This window comes from Schistocerca nitens, chromosome 12 (genome assembly GCF_023898315.1).
Source record: "Schistocerca nitens isolate TAMUIC-IGC-003100 chromosome 12, iqSchNite1.1, whole genome shotgun sequence".
Taxonomy (NCBI): Eukaryota; Metazoa; Arthropoda; class Insecta; order Orthoptera; family Acrididae; genus Schistocerca; species Schistocerca nitens.
This window is the reverse complement of record NC_064625.1, coordinates 183,773,131-183,793,249: the sequence shown is the minus strand read 5'-3', so window position 1 is coordinate 183,793,249 and position 20,119 is coordinate 183,773,131.

Below are 20,119 nucleotides of genomic sequence, written 5' to 3'. Positions count from 1 at the left end.
TAAGAGTTTGTGGTTTGAGCGGCTCCTGGGAGACCAGTATTGGATTCCGATGCACCAGTGCAGGTTTACTGTATCCCTTGGACTTCACAATGACGATGAAACACAGAAATCGCATCGGAATTGAATATAAAGGGCACAATACCGACTTAAGTACAAGAAGAGTGAGTCTCCTAAGAGTTTGTGCTTTGAGCGGCTCCTGGGAGACCAGTATTGGATTCCGATGCACCAGTGCAGGTTTACTGTATCTCTTGGACCTTCACATTGACGATGAAACACAGAAATCGCATCGGAATTGAATATAAAAGGCACAATACCGACTTAAGTACAAGAAGAGTGAGTCTTCTAAGAGTTTGTGCTTTGAGCGGCTCCTGGGAGATTAGTATTGAATTCCGATGCACCAGTGCAGGTTTACTGTATCCCTTGGACCTTCACATTGACGATGAAACACAGAAATCGCATCGGAATTGAATATAAAAGGCACAGTGCCGACTTAAGTACACGAAGAGTGAATCTTCTAAGAGTTTGTGCTTTGAGCGGCTCCTGGGAGACCAGTATTAGATTCCGATGCACCAGTGCAGGTTTACTGTATCCCTTGGACCCTCACATTGACGATGAAACACAGAAATCGCATCGGAATTGAATATACAAGGCAGAATGCCGACTCAAGTACAAGAAGAGTGAATTTTCTAAGAGATTGTGCTTTGAGCGGCTCCTGGGAGACCAGTATGAGATTCCGATGCACCAGTGCAGGTTTACCGTATCCCTTGGACCTTCACATTGACGATGAAACACAGAAATCGCATCGGAATTGAATATAAAAGGCACAGTGCCGACTTAAGTACAGGAAGAGTGAATCTTCTAAGAGTTTGTGCTTTGAGCGGCTCCTGGGAGACCAGTATTAGATTCCGATGCACCAGTGCACGTTTACTGTATCCCTTGGACCTTCACATTGACGATGAAACACAGAAATCGCATCGGAATTGAATATAAAAGGCACAATGCCGACTTAAGTACAAGAAGAGTGAATTTTCTAAGAGTTGTGCTTTATGCGGCTCCTGGGAGACCAGTATTAGATTCCGATGCACCAGTGCAGATTTACTGTATCCCTTGGACCGTCACATTGACAATGAAACACAGAAATCGCATCGGAATTGAATATAAAAGGCACAATGCCGACTTATATACAAGAAGAGTGAATCTTCTAAGGGTTGGTGCTTTGAGCGGCACCTGGGAGACCAGTAGTGGATTCCGATGCACCAGTGCAGGTTTACTGTATCCCTTGGACCTTCACATTGACGATGAAACACAGAAATCGCATCGGAATTGAATATCAAAGGCACAATGCCGACTTAAGTACAAGAAGAGTGAATCTTCTAAGAGTTCTGCTTTGAGTGGCTCCTGGGAGACCAGTATTGGATTCCGATGCACCAGAGCAGGTTTACTGTATCCCTTGGACCTTCACATTGACGATGAAACACAGAAATCGCATCGGAATTGAATATAAAAGGCACAATGCCGACTTAAGTACAAGAAGAGTGAATCTTCTAAGAGTTTGTGCTTTGAGCGGCTCTTGGGAGACCAGTATGAGATTCCGATGCACCAGTGCAGGTATACTGTATCCCTTGGACCTTCACATTGACGATGAAACACAGAAATCGCATCGGAATTGAATATAAAAGGCACAGTGCCGACTTAAGTACAGGAAGAGTGAATCTTCTAAGAGTTTGTGCTATGAGCGGCTCCTGGGAGACCAGTATTAGATTCCGATGCACCAGTGCAGGTTTACTGTATCCCTTGGACCTTCACATTGACGATGAAACACAGAAATCGCATCGGAATTGAATATAAAAGGCAGAATGCCGACTCAAGTACAAGAAGAGTGAATTTTCTAAGAGTTTGTGCTTTGAGCGGCTCTTGGGAGACCAGTATGAGATTCCGATGCACCAGTGCAGGCTTACTGTATCCCTTGGACCTTCACATTGACGATGAAACCCAGAAATCGCATCGGAATTGAATATAAAGGCACAGTGCCGACTTGAGTACAAGAAGAGTGAATCTTCTAAGAGTTTGTGCTTTGAGCGGCTCTTGGGAGACCAGTATGAGATTCCGATGCACCAGTGCAGGTTTACTGTATCCCTTGGACCTTCACATTGACGATGAAACACAGAAATCGCATCGGAATTGAATATAAAAGGCACAGTGCCGACTTAAGTACAGGAAGAGTGAATCTTCTAAGAGTTTGTGCTTTGAGCGGCTCCTGGGAGACCAGTATTAGATTCCGATGCACCAGTGCAGGTTTACTGTATCCCTTGGACCCTCCCATTGACGATGAAACACAGAAATCGCATCGGAATTGAATATACAAGGCAGAATGCCGACTCAAGTACAAGAAGAGTGAATTTTCTAAGAGTTTGTGCTTTGAGCGGCTCCTGGGAGACCAGTATGAGATTCCGATGCACCAGTGCAGTTTTACTGTATCCCTTGGACCTTCACATTGACGATGAAACACAGAAATCGCATCGGAATTGAATATAAAAGGCACAGTGCCGACTTAAGTACAAGAAGAGTGAATTTTCTAAGAGTTTGTGGTTTGAGCGGCTCCTGGGAGACCAGTATTAGATTCCGATGCACCAGTGCACGTTTACTGTATCCCTTGGACCCTCCCATTGACGATGAAACACAGAAATCGCATCGGAATTGAATATACAAGGCAGAATGCCGACTCAAGTACAAGAAGAGTGAATTTTCTAAGAGTTTGTGCTTTGAGCGGCTCCTGGGAGACCAGTATGAGATTCCGATGCACCAGTGCAGTTTTACTGTATCCCTTGGACCTTCACATTGACGATGAAACACAGAAATCGCATCGGAATTGAATATAAAAGGCACAGTGCCGACTTAAGTACAAGAAGAGTGAATTTTCTAAGAGTTTGTGGTTTGAGCGGCTCCTGGGAGACCAGTATTAGATTCCGATGCACCAGTGCACGTTTACTGTATCCCTTGGACCCTCACATTGGCGATGAAACACAGAAATCGCATCGGAATTGAATATAAAAGGCACAATGCCGACTTAAGTACAAGAAGAGTGAATCTTCTAAGAGTTTGTGCTTTGAGCGACTCCTGGGAGACCAGTATGAGATTCCGATGCACCAGTGCACGTTTACTGTATCCCTTGGACCCACACATTGAAGATGAAACACAGAAATCGCATCGGAATTGAATATAAAAGGCGCAATGCCGACTTAAGTACAAGAAGAGTGAATCTTCTAAGAGTTTGTGCTTTGAGCGACTCCTGGGAGACCAGTATTAGATTCCGATGCACCAGTGCAGGTTTACTGTATCCCTTGGACCCTCACATTGACGATGAAACACAGAAATCGCATCGGAATTGAATATAAAAGGCAGAATGCCGACTCAAGTACAAGAAGAGTGAATTTTCTAAGAGTTTGTGCTTTGAGCGGCTCCTGGGAGACCAGTATGAGATTCCGATGCACCAGTGCAGGTTTACTGTATCCCTTGGACCTTCACATTGACGATGAAACACAGAAATCGTATCGGAATTGAATATAAAAGGCACAGTGCCGACTTAAGTACAAGAAGAGTGAATCTTCTAAGAGTTTGTGCTTTGAGCGACTCTTGGGAGACCAGTATGTGATTCCGATGCACCAGAGCAGGTTTACTGTATCCCTTGGACCTTCACATTGACGATGAAACACAGAAATCGCATCGGAATTGATTATAGAAGGCACAGTGCCGACTTAAGTACAAGAAGAGTGAATCTTCTAAGAGTTTGTGCTTTGAGCGGCTCTTGGGAGACCAGTATGGGATTCCGATGCACCAGTGCAGGTTTACTGTATCCCTTGGACCTTCACATTGACGATGAAACACAGAAATCGCATCGGAATTGAATATAAAAGGCACAGTGCCGACTTAAGTACAAGAAGAGTGAATTTTCTAAGAGTTTGTGGTTTGAGCGGCTCCTGGGAGACCAGCATTAGATTCCGATGCACCAGTGCAGGTTTACTGTATCCCTTGGACCTTCACATTGACGATGAAACACACTAATCGCATCGGAATTGAATATAAAAGGCACAATGCCGACTTAAGTACAAGAAGAGTGAATCTTCTAAGAGTTTGTGCTTTGAGCGACTCCTGGGAGACCAGTATTAGATTCCGATGCACCAGTGCAGTTTTACTGTATCCCTTGGACCCTCACATTGACGATGAAACACAGAAATCGCATCGGAATTGAATATAAAAGGCAGAATGCCGACTCAAGTACAAGAAGAGTGAATTTTCTAAGAGTTTGTGCTTTGAGCGTCTCCTGGGAGACCAGTATGAGATTCCGATGCACCAGTGCAGGTTTACTGTATCCCTTGGACCTTCACATTGACGATGAAACACAGAAATCGTATCGGAATTGAATATAAAAGGCACAGTGCCGACTTAAGTACAAGAAGAGTGAATCTTCTAAGAGTTTGTGCTTTGAGCGGCTCTTGGGAGACCAGTATGAGATTCCGATGCACCAGTGCAGGTTTACTGTATCCCTTGGACCTTCACATTGACGATGAAACACAGAAATCGCATCGGAATTGAATATAGAAGGCACAGTGCCGACTTAAGTACAAGAACAGTGAATCTGCTAAGAGTTTGTGCTTTGAGCGGCTCTTGGGAGACCAGTATGAGATTCCGATGCACCAGTGCAGGTTTACTGTATCCCTTGGACCTTCACATTGACGATGAAACACAGAAATCGCATCGGAATTGAATATAGAAGGCACAGTGCCGACTTAAGTACAAGAACAGTGAATCTGCTAAGAGTTTGTGCTTTGAGCGGCTCTTGGGAGACCAGTATGAGATTCCGATGCACCAGTGTAGGTTTACTGTATCCCTTGGACCTTCACATTGACGATGAAACACAGAAATCGCATCGGAATTGAATATAAAAGACACAGTGCCGACTTAAGTACAAGAAGAGTGAGTCTCCTTAGAGTTTGTGGTTTGAGCGGCTCCTGGGAGACCAGTATTGGATTCCGATGCACCAGTGCAGGTTTACTCTATCCCTTGGACCTTCACATTGACGATGAAACACAGAAATCGCATCGGAATTGAATATCAAAGGCACAATGCCGACTTAAGTGCAAGAAGAGTGAATCTTCTAAGAGTTCTGCTTTGAGTGGCTCCTGGGAGACCAGTATCGGATTCCGATGCACCAGAGCAGGTTTATTGTATCCCTTGGACCTTCACATTGACGATGATACACAGAAATCGCATCGGAATTGAATATAAATGGCACAATGCCGACTTAAGTACAAGAAGAGTGAATCTTCTAAGAGTTTGTGCTTTGAGCGGATCCTGGGAGACCAGTATTGGATTCCGATGCACCAGTGCAGGTTTACTGTATCCCTTGGACCTTCACTTTGACGATGAAACACAGAAATCATATCGGAATTGAATATAAAAAGCACAGTGCCGACTTAAGTACAAGAAGAGTGAATCTTCTCAGAGTTTGTGCTTTGAGCGGCTCCTGGGAAACCAGTATTGGATTACGATGCACCAGTGCAGGTTTACTCTATCCCTTGGACCTTCACAATGACGATGAAACACAGAAATCGCATCGGAATTGAATATAAAAGGCACAATACCGACTTAAGTACAAGAAGAGTGAGTCTCCTAAGAGTTTGTGGTTTGAGCGGCTCCTGGGAGACCAGTATTGGATTCCGATGCACCAGTGCAGGTTTACTGTATCCCTTGGACTTCACAATGACGATGAAACACAGAAATCGCATCGGAATTGAATATAAAGGGCACAATACCGACTTAAGTACAAGAAGAGTGAGTCTCCTAAGAGTTTGTGCTTTGAGCGGCTCCTGGGAGACCAGTATTGGATTCCGATGCACCAGTGCAGGTTTACTGTATCTCTTGGACCTTCACATTGACGATGAAACACAGAAATCGCATCGGAATTGAATATAAAAGGCACAATACCGACTTAAGTACAAGAAGAGTGAGTCTTCTAAGAGTTTGTGCTTTGAGCGGCTCCTGGGAGATTAGTATTGAATTCCGATGCACCAGTGCAGGTTTACTGTATCCCTTGGACCTTCACATTGACGATGAAACACAGAAATCGCATCGGAATTGAATATAAAAGGCACAGTGCCGACTTAAGTACACGAAGAGTGAATCTTCTAAGAGTTTGTGCTTTGAGCGGCTCTTGGGAGACCAGTATGAGATTCCGATGCACCAGTGCAGGTTTACTGTATCCCTTGGACCTTCACATTGACGATGAAACACAGAAATCGCATCGGAATTTAATATAAAAGGCACAATGCCGACTTAAGTACAAGAAGAGTGAATCTTCTAAGAGTTTGTGCTTTGAGCGGCTCTTGGGAGACCAGTATGAGATTCCGATGCACCAGTGCAGGTTTACTGTATCCCTTGGACCTTCACATTGACGATGAAACACAGAAATCGCATCGGAATTGAATATAGAAGGCACAGTGCCGACTTAAGTACAGGAAGAGTGAATCTTCTAAGGGTTTGTGCTTTGAGCGGCTCCTGGGAGACCAGTATTAGATTCCGATGCACCAGTGCAGGTTTACTGTATCCCTTGGACCTTCACATTGACGATGAAACACAGAAATCGCATCGGAATTGAATATAAAAGGCACAATGCCGACTTAAGTACAAGAAGAGTGAATTTTCTAAGAGTTGTGCTTTATGCGGCTCCTGGGAGACCAGTATTAGATTCCGATGCACAAGTGCAGATTTACTGTATCCCTTGGACCGTCACATTGACAATGAAACACAGAAATCGCATCGGAATTGAATATAAAAGGCACAATGCCGACTTATATACAAGAAGAGTGAATCTTCTAAGGGTTGGTGCTTTGAGCGGCACCTGGGAGACCAGTATTGGATTCCGATGCACCAGTGCAGGTTTACTCTATCCCTTGGACCTTCACATTGACGATGAAACACAGAAATCGCATCGGAATTGAATATAAAAGGCACAGTGCCGACTTAAGTACAAGAAGAGTGAGTCTCCTAAGAGTTTGTGCTTTGGGCGGCTCCTGGGAGACCAGTATTGGATTCCGATGCACCAGTGCAGGTTTACTGTATCCCTTGGACCTTCACATTGACGATGAAACACAGAAATCGCATCGGAATTGAATATAAAAGGCACAGTGCCGACTTAAGTACAAGAAGAGTGAATCTTCTCAGAGTTTGTGCTTTGGGCGGCTCCTGGGAGACCAGTATTGGATTCCGATGCACCAGTGCAGGTTTACTGTATCCCTTGGACCTTCACATTGACGATGAAACACAGAAATCGCATCGGAATTTAATATAAAAGGCACAGTGCCGACTTAAGTACAAGAAGAGTGAATCTTCTCAGAGTTTGTGCTTTGGGCGGCTCCTGGGAGACCAGTATTGGATTCCGATGCACCATTGCAGGTTTACTGTATCCCTTGGACCTTCACATTGACGATGAAACACAGAAATCGCATCGGAATTGAATATAAACGGCACAGTGCCGACTTAAGTACAAGAAGAGTGAGTCTCCTAAGAGTTTGTGCTTTGGGCGGCTCCTGGGAGACCAGTATTGGATTCCGATGCACCAGTGCAGGTTTACTGTATCCCTTGGACCTTCACATTGACGATGAAACACAGAAATCGCATCGGAATTGAATATAAAAGGCACAGTGTCCACTTAAGTACAAGAAGAGTGAATCTTCTCAGAGTTTGTGCTTTGGGCGGCTCCTGGGAGACCAGTATTGGATTCCGATGCACCAGTGCAGGTTTACTGTATCCCTTGGACCTTCACATTGACGATGAAACACAGAAATCGCATCGGAATTGAATATAAAAGGCAGAATGCCGACTCAAGTACAAGTAGAGTGAATTTTCTAAGAGTTTGTGCTTTGAGCGGCTCCTGGGAGACCAGTATGAGATTCCGATGCACCAGTGCAGGTTTACTGTATCCCTTGGACCTTCACATTGACGATGATACACAGAAATCGCATCGGAATTGAATATAAAAGGCACAGTGCCGACTTAAGTACAAGAAGAGTGAATTTTCTAAGAGTTTGTGCTTTGAGCGGCTCCTGGGAGACCAGTATTGGATTCCGATGCACCAGAGCAGGTTTACTGTATCCCTTGGACCTTCACATTGACGATGAAACACAGAAATCGCATCGGAATTGAATATAAATGGCACAATGCCGACTTAAGTACAAGAAGAGTGAATCTTCTAAGAGTTTGTGCTTTGTGCGGATCCTGGGAGAACAGTATTGGATTCCGATGCACCAGTGCAGGTTTACTGTATCCCTTGGACCTTCACTTTGACGATGAAACACAGAAATCGCATCGGAATTGAATATAAAAAGCAGAGTGCCGACTTAAGTACAAGAAGAGTGAATCTTCTCAGAGTTTGTGCTTTGAGCGGCTCCTGGGAGACCAGTATTGGATTACGATACACCAGTGCAGGTTTACTCTATCCCTTGGACCTTCACATTGACGATGAAACACAGAAATCGCATCGGAATTGAATATAAAAGGCACAATACCGACTTAAGTACAAGAAGAGTGAGTCTCCTAAGAGTTTGTGGTTTGAGCGGCTCCTGGGAGACCAGTATTGGATTCCGATGCACCAGTGCAGGTTTACTGTATCCCTTGGACTTCACAATGACGATGAAACACAGAAATCACATCGGAATTGAATATAAAAGGCACAATACCGACTTAAGTACAAGAAGAGTGAGTCTCCTAAGAGTTCGTGCTTTGAGCGGCTCCTGGGAGACCAGTATTGGATTCCGATGCACCAGTGCAGGTTTACTGTATCTCTTGGACCTTTACATTGACGATGAAAAACAGAAATCGCATCGGAATTTAATATAAAAGCACAATGCCGACTTAAGTACAACAAGAGTGAGTCTCCTAAGAGTTTGTGCTTTGAGCGGCTCCTGGGAGACCAGTATTGGATTCCGATGCACCAGTGCAGGTTTACTGTATCCCTTGGACCTTCACATTGACGATGAAACACAGAAATCGCATCGGAATTGAATATAAAAGGCACAATTCCGACTTAAGTACAAGAAGAGTGAGTCTCCTAAGAGTTTGTGCTTCGAGCGGCTCCTGGGAGATTAGTATATGATTCCGATGCACCAGTGCTGGTTTACTGTATCCCTTGGACCTTCACATTGACGATGAAACACAGAAATCGCATCGGAATTGAATATAAAAGGCACAGTACCGACTTAAGTACACGAAGAGTGAATCTTCTAAGAGTTTGTGCTTTGAGCGGCTCTTGGGAGACCAGTATGAGATTCCGATGCACCAGTGCAGGTTTACTGTATCCCTTGGACCTTCACATTGACGATGAAACACAGAAATCGCATCGGAATTTAATATAAAAGGCACAATGCCGACTTAAGTACAAGAAGAGTGAATCTTCTAAGAGTTTGTGCTTTGAGCGACTCCTGGGAGACCAGTATTTGATTCCGATGCACCAGTGCAGGTTTACTGTATCCCTTGGACCTTCACATTGACGATGAAACACAGAAATTGCATCGGAATTGAATATAAAAGGCAGATTGCCGACTCAAGTACAAGAAGAGTGAATTTTCTAAGAGTTTGTGCTTTGAGCGGCTCCTGGGAGACCAGTATGAGATTCCGATGCACCAGTGCAGGTTTACTGTATCCCTTGGACCTTCACATTGACGATGAAACACAGAAATCGCATCGGAATTGAATATAAAAGGCACAGTGCCGACTTAAGTACAAGAAGAGTGAATTTTCTAAGAGTTTGTGCTTTGAGCGGCTCCTGGGAGACCAGTATTAGATTCCGATGCACCAGTGCAGGTTTACTGTATCCCTTGGACCTTCACATTGACGAAGAAACACAGACATCGCATCGGAATTGAATATAAAAGGCACAGTGCCGACTTAAGTACAAGAAGAGTGAATATTCTCAGAGTTTGTGCTTTGAGCGGCTCCTGGGAGACCAGTATTGGATTCCGATGCACCAGTGCAGTTTTACTCTATCACTTGGACCTTCCCATTGACAATGAAACACAGAAATCGCATCGGAATGGAATATGAAAGGCACAATACCGACTTAAGTACAAGAAGAGTGAGTCACCTAAGACTTTGTGGTTTGAGCGGATCCTGGGAGACCAGTATTGGATTCCGATGCACCAGTGCAGGTTTACTGTATCCCTTGGACCTTCACATTGACGATGAAACACAGAAATCGCATCGGAATTGAATATAAAAGGCACAGTGCCGACTTAAGTACAAGAAGAGTGAATCTTCTCAGAGTTTGTGCTTTGAGCGGCTCCTGGGAGACCAGTATTAGATTCCGATGCACCAGTGCAGGTTTACTGTATCCCTTGGACCTTCACATTGACGATGAAACACAGAAATCGCATCGGAATTGAATATAGAAGGCACAGTGCCGACTTAAGTACAAGAAGAGTGAGTCTCCTAAGAGTTTGAGGTTTGAGCGGCTCCTGGGAGACCAGTATTGGATTCCGATGCACCAGTGCAGGTTTACTGTATCTCTTGGACCTTTACATTGACGATGAAACACAGAAATCGCATCGGAATTGAATATAAAGGCACAATGCCGACTTACGTACAACAAGAGTGAGCCCCCTAAGAGTTTGTGCTTTGAGCGGCTCCTGGGAGACCAGTATTGGATTCCGATGCACCAGTGCAGGTTTACTCTATCCCTTGGACCTTCACATTGACGAAGAAACACAGACATCGCATCGGAATTGAATATAAAAGGCACAGTGCCGACTTAAGTACAAGAAGAGTGAGTCTCCTAAGAGTTTGAGGTTTGAGTGGCTCCTGGGAGACCAGTATTGGATTCCGATTCACCAGTGCAGTTTTACTGTATCCCTTGGACTTCACAATGACGATGAAACACAGAAATCGCATCGGAATTGAATATAAAAGGCACAATACCGACTTAAGTACAAGAAGAGTGAGTCTCCTAAGAGTTTGTGCTTTGAGCGGCTCCTGGGAGACCAGTATTGGATTCCGATGCACCAGTGCAAGTTTACTGTATCTCTTGGACCTTTACATTGACGATGAAACACAGAAATCGCATCGGAATTGAATATAAAGGCACAATGCCGACTTACGTACAACAAGAGTGAGCCCCCTAAGAGTTTGTGCTTTGAGCGGATCCTGGGAGACCAGTGTTGGATTCTGATGCACCAGTGCAGGTTTACTGTATCCCTTGGACGTTCTCATTGACGATTAAACACAGAAATCGCATCGGAATTGAATATAAAAGGCACAATACCGACTTAAGTACAAGAAGAGTGAGTCTCCTAAGAGTTTGTGGTTTGAGCGGATCCTGGGAGACCAGTATTGGATTCCGATGCACCAATGCAGGTTTACTGTATCCCTTGGACCTTCACATTGACGGTGAAACACAGAAATCGCATCGGAATTGAATATAAAAGGCACAGTGCCGACTTAAGTACAAGAAGAGTGAATCTTCTAAGAGTTTGTGTTTGAGCGGCTCTTGGGAGACCAGTATGAGATTCCGATGCACCAGTGCAGGTTTACTGTATCCCTTGGACTTTCACATTAACGATGAAACACAGAAATCGCATCGGAATTGAATATAAAAGGCACAATCCCGACTTAAGTACAAGAAGAGTGAATCTTCTAAGAGTTTGTGCTTTGAGCGACTCCTGGGAGACCAGTATTAGATTCCGATGCACCAGTGCAGGTTTACTGTATCCCTTGGACCTTCACATTGATGATGAAACACAGAAATCGCATCGGAATCGAATATAAAAGGCAGAATACCGACTCAAGTACAAGAAGAGTGAATTTTCTAAGAGTTTGTGCTTTGAGCGGCTCCTGGGAGACCAGTATGAATTCCGATGCACCAGTGCAGGTTTACTGTATCCCTTGGACCTTCACATTGACGATGAAACACAGAAATCGCATCGGAATTGAATATAAAAGGCACAGTGCCGACTTAAGTACAAGAAGAGTGAATATTCTCAGAGTTTGTGCTTTGAGCGGCTCCTGGGAGACCAGTATTGGATTCCGATGCACCAGTGCAGGTTTACTGTATCCCTTGGACCTTCACATTGACGATGAAACACAGAAATCGCATCGGAATTGAATATAAAAGGCACAATTCCGACTTAAGTACAAGAAGAGTGAGTCTCCTAAGAGTTTGTGCTTCGAGCGGCTCCTGGGAGATTAGTATATGATTCCGATGCACCAGTGCTGGTTTACTGTATCCCTTGGACCTTCACATTGACGATGAAACACAGAAATCGCATCGGAATTGAATATAAAAGGCACAGTACCGACTTAAGTACACGAAGAGTGAATCTTCTAAGAGTTTGTGCTTTGAGCGGCTCTTGGGAGACCAGTATGAGATTCCGATGCACCAGTGCAGGTTTACTGTATCCCTTGGACCTTCACATTGACGATGAAACACAGAAATCGCATCGGAATTTAATATAAAAGGCACAATGCCGACTTAAGTACAAGAAGAGTGAATCTTCTAAGAGTTTGTGCTTTGAGCGACTCCTGGGAGACCAGTATTTGATTCCGATGCACCAGTGCAGGTTTACTGTATCCCTTGGACCTTCACATTGACGATGAAACACAGAAATTGCATCGGAATTGAATATAAAAGGCAGATTGCCGACTCAAGTACAAGAAGAGTGAATTTTCTAAGAGTTTGTGCTTTGAGCGGCTCCTGGGAGACCAGTATGAGATTCCGATGCACCAGTGCAGGTTTACTGTATCCCTTGGACCTTCACATTGACGATGAAACACAGAAATCGCATCGGAATTGAATATAAAAGGCACAGTGCCGACTTAAGTACAAGAAGAGTGAATTTTCTAAGAGTTTGTGCTTTGAGCGGCTCCTGGGAGACCAGTATTAGATTCCGATGCACCAGTGCAGGTTTACTGTATCCCTTGGACCTTCACATTGACGAAGAAACACAGACATCGCATCGGAATTGAATATAAAAGGCACAGTGCCGACTTAAGTACAAGAAGAGTGAATATTCTCAGAGTTTGTGCTTTGAGCGGCTCCTGGGAGACCAGTATTGGATTCCGATGCACCAGTGCAGTTTTACTCTATCACTTGGACCTTCCCATTGACAATGAAACACAGAAATCGCATCGGAATGGAATATGAAAGGCACAATACCGACTTAAGTACAAGAAGAGTGAGTCACCTAAGACTTTGTGGTTTGAGCGGATCCTGGGAGACCAGTATTGGATTCCGATGCACCAGTGCAGGTTTACTGTATCCCTTGGACCTTCACATTGACGATGAAACACAGAAATCGCATCGGAATTGAATATAAAAGGCACAGTGCCGACTTAAGTACAAGAAGAGTGAATCTTCTCAGAGTTTGTGCTTTGAGCGGCTCCTGGGAGACCAGTATTAGATTCCGATGCACCAGTGCAGGTTTACTGTATCCCTTGGACCTTCACATTGACGATGAAACACAGAAATCGCATCGGAATTGAATATAGAAGGCACAGTGCCGACTTAAGTACAAGAAGAGTGAGTCTCCTAAGAGTTTGAGGTTTGAGCGGCTCCTGGGAGACCAGTATTGGATTCCGATGCACCAGTGCAGGTTTACTGTATCTCTTGGACCTTTACATTGACGATGAAACACAGAAATCGCATCGGAATTGAATATAAAGGCACAATGCCGACTTACGTACAACAAGAGTGAGCCCCCTAAGAGTTTGTGCTTTGAGCGGCTCCTGGGAGACCAGTATTGGATTCCGATGCACCAGTGCAGGTTTACTCTATCCCTTGGACCTTCACATTGACGAAGAAACACAGACATCGCATCGGAATTGAATATAAAAGGCACAGTGCCGACTTAAGTACAAGAAGAGTGAGTCTCCTAAGAGTTTGAGGTTTGAGTGGCTCCTGGGAGACCAGTATTGGATTCCGATTCACCAGTGCAGTTTTACTGTATCCCTTGGACTTCACAATGACGATGAAACACAGAAATCGCATCGGAATTGAATATAAAAGGCACAATACCGACTTAAGTACAAGAAGAGTGAGTCTCCTAAGAGTTTGTGCTTTGAGCGGCTCCTGGGAGACCAGTATTGGATTCCGATGCACCAGTGCAAGTTTACTGTATCTCTTGGACCTTTACATTGACGATGAAACACAGAAATCGCATCGGAATTGAATATAAAGGCACAATGCCGACTTACGTACAACAAGAGTGAGCCCCCTAAGAGTTTGTGCTTTGAGCGGATCCTGGGAGACCAGTGTTGGATTCTGATGCACCAGTGCAGGTTTACTGTATCCCTTGGACGTTCTCATTGACGATGAAACACAGAAATCGCATCGGAATTGAATATAAAAGGCACAATACCGACTTAAGTACAAGAAGAGTGAGTCTCCTAAGAGTTTGTGGTTTGAGCGGATCCTGGGAGACCAGTATTGGATTCCGATGCACCAATGCAGGTTTACTGTATCCCTTGGACCTTCACATTGACGGTGAAACACAGAAATCGCATCGGAATTGAATATAAAAGGCACAGTGCCGACTTAAGTACAAGAAGAGTGAATCTTCTAAGAGTTTGTGTTTGAGCGGCTCTTGGGAGACCAGTATGAGATTCCGATGCACCAGTGCAGGTTTACTGTATCCCTTGGACTTTCACATTAACGATGAAACACAGAAATCGCATCGGAATTGAATATAAAAGGCACAATCCCGACTTAAGTACAAGAAGAGTGAATCTTCTAAGAGTTTGTGCTTTGAGCGACTCCTGGGAGACCAGTATTAGATTCCGATGCACCAGTGCAGGTTTACTGTATCCCTTGGACCTTCACATTGATGATGAAACACAGAAATCGCATCGGAATCGAATATAAAAGGCAGAATACCGACTCAAGAAGAGTGAATTTTCTAAGAGTTTGTGCTTTGAGCGGCTCCTGGGAGACCAGTATGAATTCCGATGCACCAGTGCAGGTTTACTGTATCCCTTGGACCTTCACATTGACGATGAAACACAGAAATCGCATCGGAATTGAATATAAAAGGCACAGTGCCGACTTAAGTACAAGAAGAGTGAATATTCTCAGAGTTTGTGCTTTGAGCGGCTCCTGGGAGACCAGTATTGGAATCCGATGCACCAGTGCAGTTTTACTCTATCCCTTGGACCTTCCCATTGACAATAAAACACAGAAATCGCACCGGAATGGAATATAAAAGGCACAATACCGACTTAAGTACAAGAAGAGTGAGTCACCTAAGAGTTTGTGGTTTGAGCGGCTCCTGGGAGTCCAGTATTGGATTCCGATGCACCTGTGCAGGTTTACTGTATCCTTTGGAACTTCACATTGACGATGAAACACAGAAATCGCATCGGAATTGAATATAAAAGGCACAGTGCCGACTTAAGTACAAGAAGAATGAATCTTCTCAGAGTTTGTGCTTTGAGCGGCTCCTGGGAGACCAGTATTAGATTCCGATGCACCAGTGCAGGTTTACTCTATCCCTTGGACCTTCACATTGACAATGAAACACAGAAATCGCATCGGAATTGAATATAAAAGGCACAATACCGACTTAAGTACAAGGAGGGTGGGTCTCCTTAGAGTTTGTGGTTTGAGCGGCACCTGGGAGACCAGTATTGGATTCCGATGCACCAGTGCAGGTTTACTCTATCCCTTGGACATTCAAATTGACAATGAAACACAGAAATCGCATCGGAATTGAATATAAAAGGCACAATGCCGACTTAAGTACAAGAAGAGTGAGTCTCCTAAGAGTTTGTGCTTTGAGCGGATCCTGGGAGACCAGTATTAGATTCCGATGCACCAGTGCAGGTTTACTCTATCCCTTGGACCTTCACATTGACAATGAAACACAGAAATCGCATCGGAATTGAATATAAAAGGCACAATGCCGACTTAAGTACAAGAAGAGTGAGTCTCCTAAGAGTTTGTGCTTTGAGCGGATCCTGGGAGACCAGTATTGGATTCCGAAGCACCAGTGCAGGTTTACTGTATCCCTTGGACCTTCACATTGACGATGAAACACAGAAATCGCATCGCAATTGAATATAAAAGGCACACTGCCGACTTAAGTGCAAGAAGAGTGAATCTTCTCAGAGTTTGTGCTTTGAGCGGCTCCTGGGAGACCAGTATTAGATTCCGATGCACCAGTGCAGGTTTACTCTATCCCTTGGACCTTCACATTGACGATGAAACACAGAAATCGCATCGGAATTGAATATAAAAGGCACAATGCCGACTTAAGTACAAGAAGAGTGAGTCTCCTAAGAGTTTGTGGTTTGAGCGGCTCCTGGGAGACCAGTATTGGATTCCGATGCACCAGTGCAGGTTTACTGTATCCCTTGGACCTTCACATTGACGATGAATCACAGAAATCGCATCGGAATTGAATATAAAAGGCACAGTGCCGACTTAAGTACGAGAAGAGTGAGTCTCCTAAGAGTTTGTGGTTTGAGCGGCTCCTGGGAGACCAGTATTGGATTCCATGCACCAGTGCAGGTTTACTGTATCCCTTGAACCTTCACATTGACGATGAAACACAGAAATCGCATCCGAATTGAATATAAAAGGCACAGTGCCGACTTAAGTACAAGAAGAGTGAATCTTCTCAGAGTTTGTGCTTTGGGCGGCTCCTGGGAGACCAGTATTGGATTCCGATGCACCAGTGCAGGTTTACTGTATCCCTTGGACCTTCACATTGACGATGAAACACAGAAATCGCATCGGAATTGAATATAAAAGGCACAATGCCCACTTAAGTACAAGAAGAGTGAATCTTCGAAGAGTTTGTGCTTTGAGTGGATCCTGGGAGACCAGTATTGGATTCCGATGCACCTGTGCAGGTTTACTGTATCCCTTGGACCTCCACATTGACGATGAAACACAGAATTCGCATCGGATTGAATATAAAAGGCACAATACCACTTAAGTACAAGAAGAGTGAATTTTCTTAGAGTTTGTGGTTTGAGCGGGTCCTGGGAGACCAGTCTTGGATTCCGATGCACCAGTGCAGGTTTACTGTATCCCTTGGACCTTCACATTGACGATGAAACACAGAAATCACATCGGAATTGAATATAAAAGGCACAATACCGACTTAAGTACAAGAAGAGTGAATCTTCTAAGAGTTTGTCCTTTGAGCGGCTCCTGGGAGACCAGTATTAGATTCCGATGCACCAGTGCAGGTTTACTGTATCCCTTGGTCTTTCACATTGACGATGAATCACAGAAATAGCATCGGATGTGAATATAAAAGGCACAATGCTGACTTAAGTACAAGAAGAGTGAGTCTTCTAACCGTTTGTGCTTTGAGCGGCTCCTGGGAGACCAGTATTGGATTCCGATGCACCAGTGCAGGTTTACTGTATCCCTTGGACCTTCACATTGACAATGAAACACAGAAATCGCATCGGAATTGAATATAAAAGGATCAATGCTGACTTAAGTACAAGAAGAGTGAATCTTCTAAGAGTTTGTGCTTTGAGCGGATCCTGGCAGACCAGTATTAGATTCCGATGCACCAGTGCAGGTTTACTGTATCCCTTGGACCTACACTTTGACGATGAAACACAGAAATCGCATCGGAATTGAATATAATAGGCACAATACCGACTTAAGTACAAGAAGAGTGAATTTTCTAATAGTTTGTGCTTTGAGCGGCTCCTGGGACACCAGTATTGGATTCCTCTGCACCAGTGCAGGTTTACTGTATCCCTTGGACCTTCACATTGACGATGAAACACAGAAATCGAATCGCAATTGAATATAAAAGGAACAATGCCGACTTAAGTACAAGAAGAGTGAATCTTCTAAGAGTTTGTGGTTTGAGCGGCTCTTGGGAGACCAGTATGAGATTCCGATGCACCAGTGCAGGTTTACTGTATCCCTTGGACCTTCACATTGACGATGAAACACAGAAATCGCATCGGAATTGAATATCAAAGGCACAATGCCGACTTAAGTACAAGAAGAGTGAATCTTCTAAGAGTTTGTGCTTTGAGCGGCTCCTGGGAGACCAGTATTAGATTCCGATGCACCAGTGCAGGTTTACTGTATCCCTTGGACCTTCACATTGACGATGAAACACAGAAATCGCAGCGGAATTGAATATAAAAGGCACGATGCCGACTTAAGTACAGGAAGAGTGAATCTTCTAAGAGTTTGTGCTTTGAGCGGCTCCTGGCAGACCAGTATTTGATTCCGATGCACCAGTGCAGGTTTACTGTATCCCTTGGACCTTCACATTGACGATGAAACACAGAAATCGCATCGGAATTGAATATAAAAGGCACAATGCCGACTTAAGTACAGGAAGAGTGAATCTTCTAAGAGTTTGTGCTTTGAGCTTCTCCTGGGAGACCAGTATTAGATTCCGATGCACCATTGCAGGTTTACTCTATCCCTTGGACCTTCACATTGACGATGAAAAACAGAAATCGCATCGGAATTGAATATAAAAGGCACAGTGCCGACTTAAGTACAAGAAGAGTGAATCTTCTCAGAGTTTGTGCTTTGAGCGACTCCTGGGAGACCAGTATTAGATTCCGATGCACCAGTGCAGGTTTACTGTATCCCTTGGACCTTCACATTGACGATGAAACACAGAAATCGCATCGCAATTGAATATAAAAGGCACACTGCCGACTTAAGTGCAAGAAGAGTGAATCTTCTCAGAGTTTGTGCTTTGAGCGGCTCCTGGGAGACCAGTATTAGATTCCGATGCACCAGTGCAGGTTTACTCTATCCCTTGGACCTTCACATTGACGATGAAACACAGAAATCGCATCGGAATTGAATATAAAAGGCACAATGCCGACTTAAGTACAAGAAGAGTGAATCTTCTAAGAGTTTGTGCTTTGAGCGACTCCTGGGAGACCAGTATTAGATTCCGATGCACCAGTGCAGTTTTACTGTATCCCTTGGACCCTCACATTGACGATGAAACACAGAAATCGCATCGGAATTGAATATAAAAGGCAGAATGCCGACTCAAGTACAAGAAGAGTGAATTTTCTAAGAGTTTGTGCTTTGAGCGTCTCCTGGGAGACCAGTATGAGATTCCGATGCACCAGTGCAGGTTTACTGTATCCCTTGGACCTTCACATTGACGATGAAACACAGAAATCGTATCGGAATTGAATATAAAAGGCACAGTGCCGACTTAAGTACAAGAAGAGTGAATCTTCTAAGAGTTTGTGCTTTGAGCGGCTCTTGGGAGACCAGTATGAGATTCCGATGCACCAGTGCAGGTTTACTGTATCCCTTGGACCTTCACATTGACGATGAAACACAGAAATCGCATCGGAATTGAATATAGAAGGCACAGTGCCGACTTAAGTACAAGAACAGTGAATCTGCTAAGAGTTTGTGCTTTGAGCGGCTCTTGGGAGACCAGTATGAGATTCCGATGCACCAGTGTAGGTTTACTGTATCCCTTGGACCTTCACATTGACGATGAAACACAGAAATCGCATCGGAATTGAATATAAAAGACACAGTGCCGACTTAAGTACAAGAAGAGTGAGTCTCCTTAGAGTTTGTGGTTTGAGCGGCTCCTGGGAGACCAGTATTGGATTCCGATGCACCAGTGCAGGTTTACTCTATCCCTTGGACCTTCACATTGACGATGAAACACAGAAATCGCATCGGAATTGAATATCAAAGGCACAATGCCGACTTAAGTGCAAGAAGAGTGAATCTTCTAAGAGTTCTGCTTTGAGTGGCTCCTGGGAGACCAGTATCGGATTCCGATGCACCAGAGCAGGTTTATTGTATCCCTTGGACCTTCACATTGACGATGATACACAGAAATCGCATCGGAATTGAATATAAATGGCACAATGCCGACTTAAGTACAAGAAGAGTGAATCTTCTAAGAGTTTGTGCTTTGAGCGGATCCTGGGAGACCAGTATTGGATTCCGATGCACCAGTGCAGGTTTACTGTATCCCTTGGACCTTCACTTTGACGATGAAACACAGAAATCATATCGGAATTGAATATAAAAAGCACAGTGCCGACTTAAGTACAAGAAGAGTGAATCTTCTCAGAGTTTGTGCTTTGAGCGGCT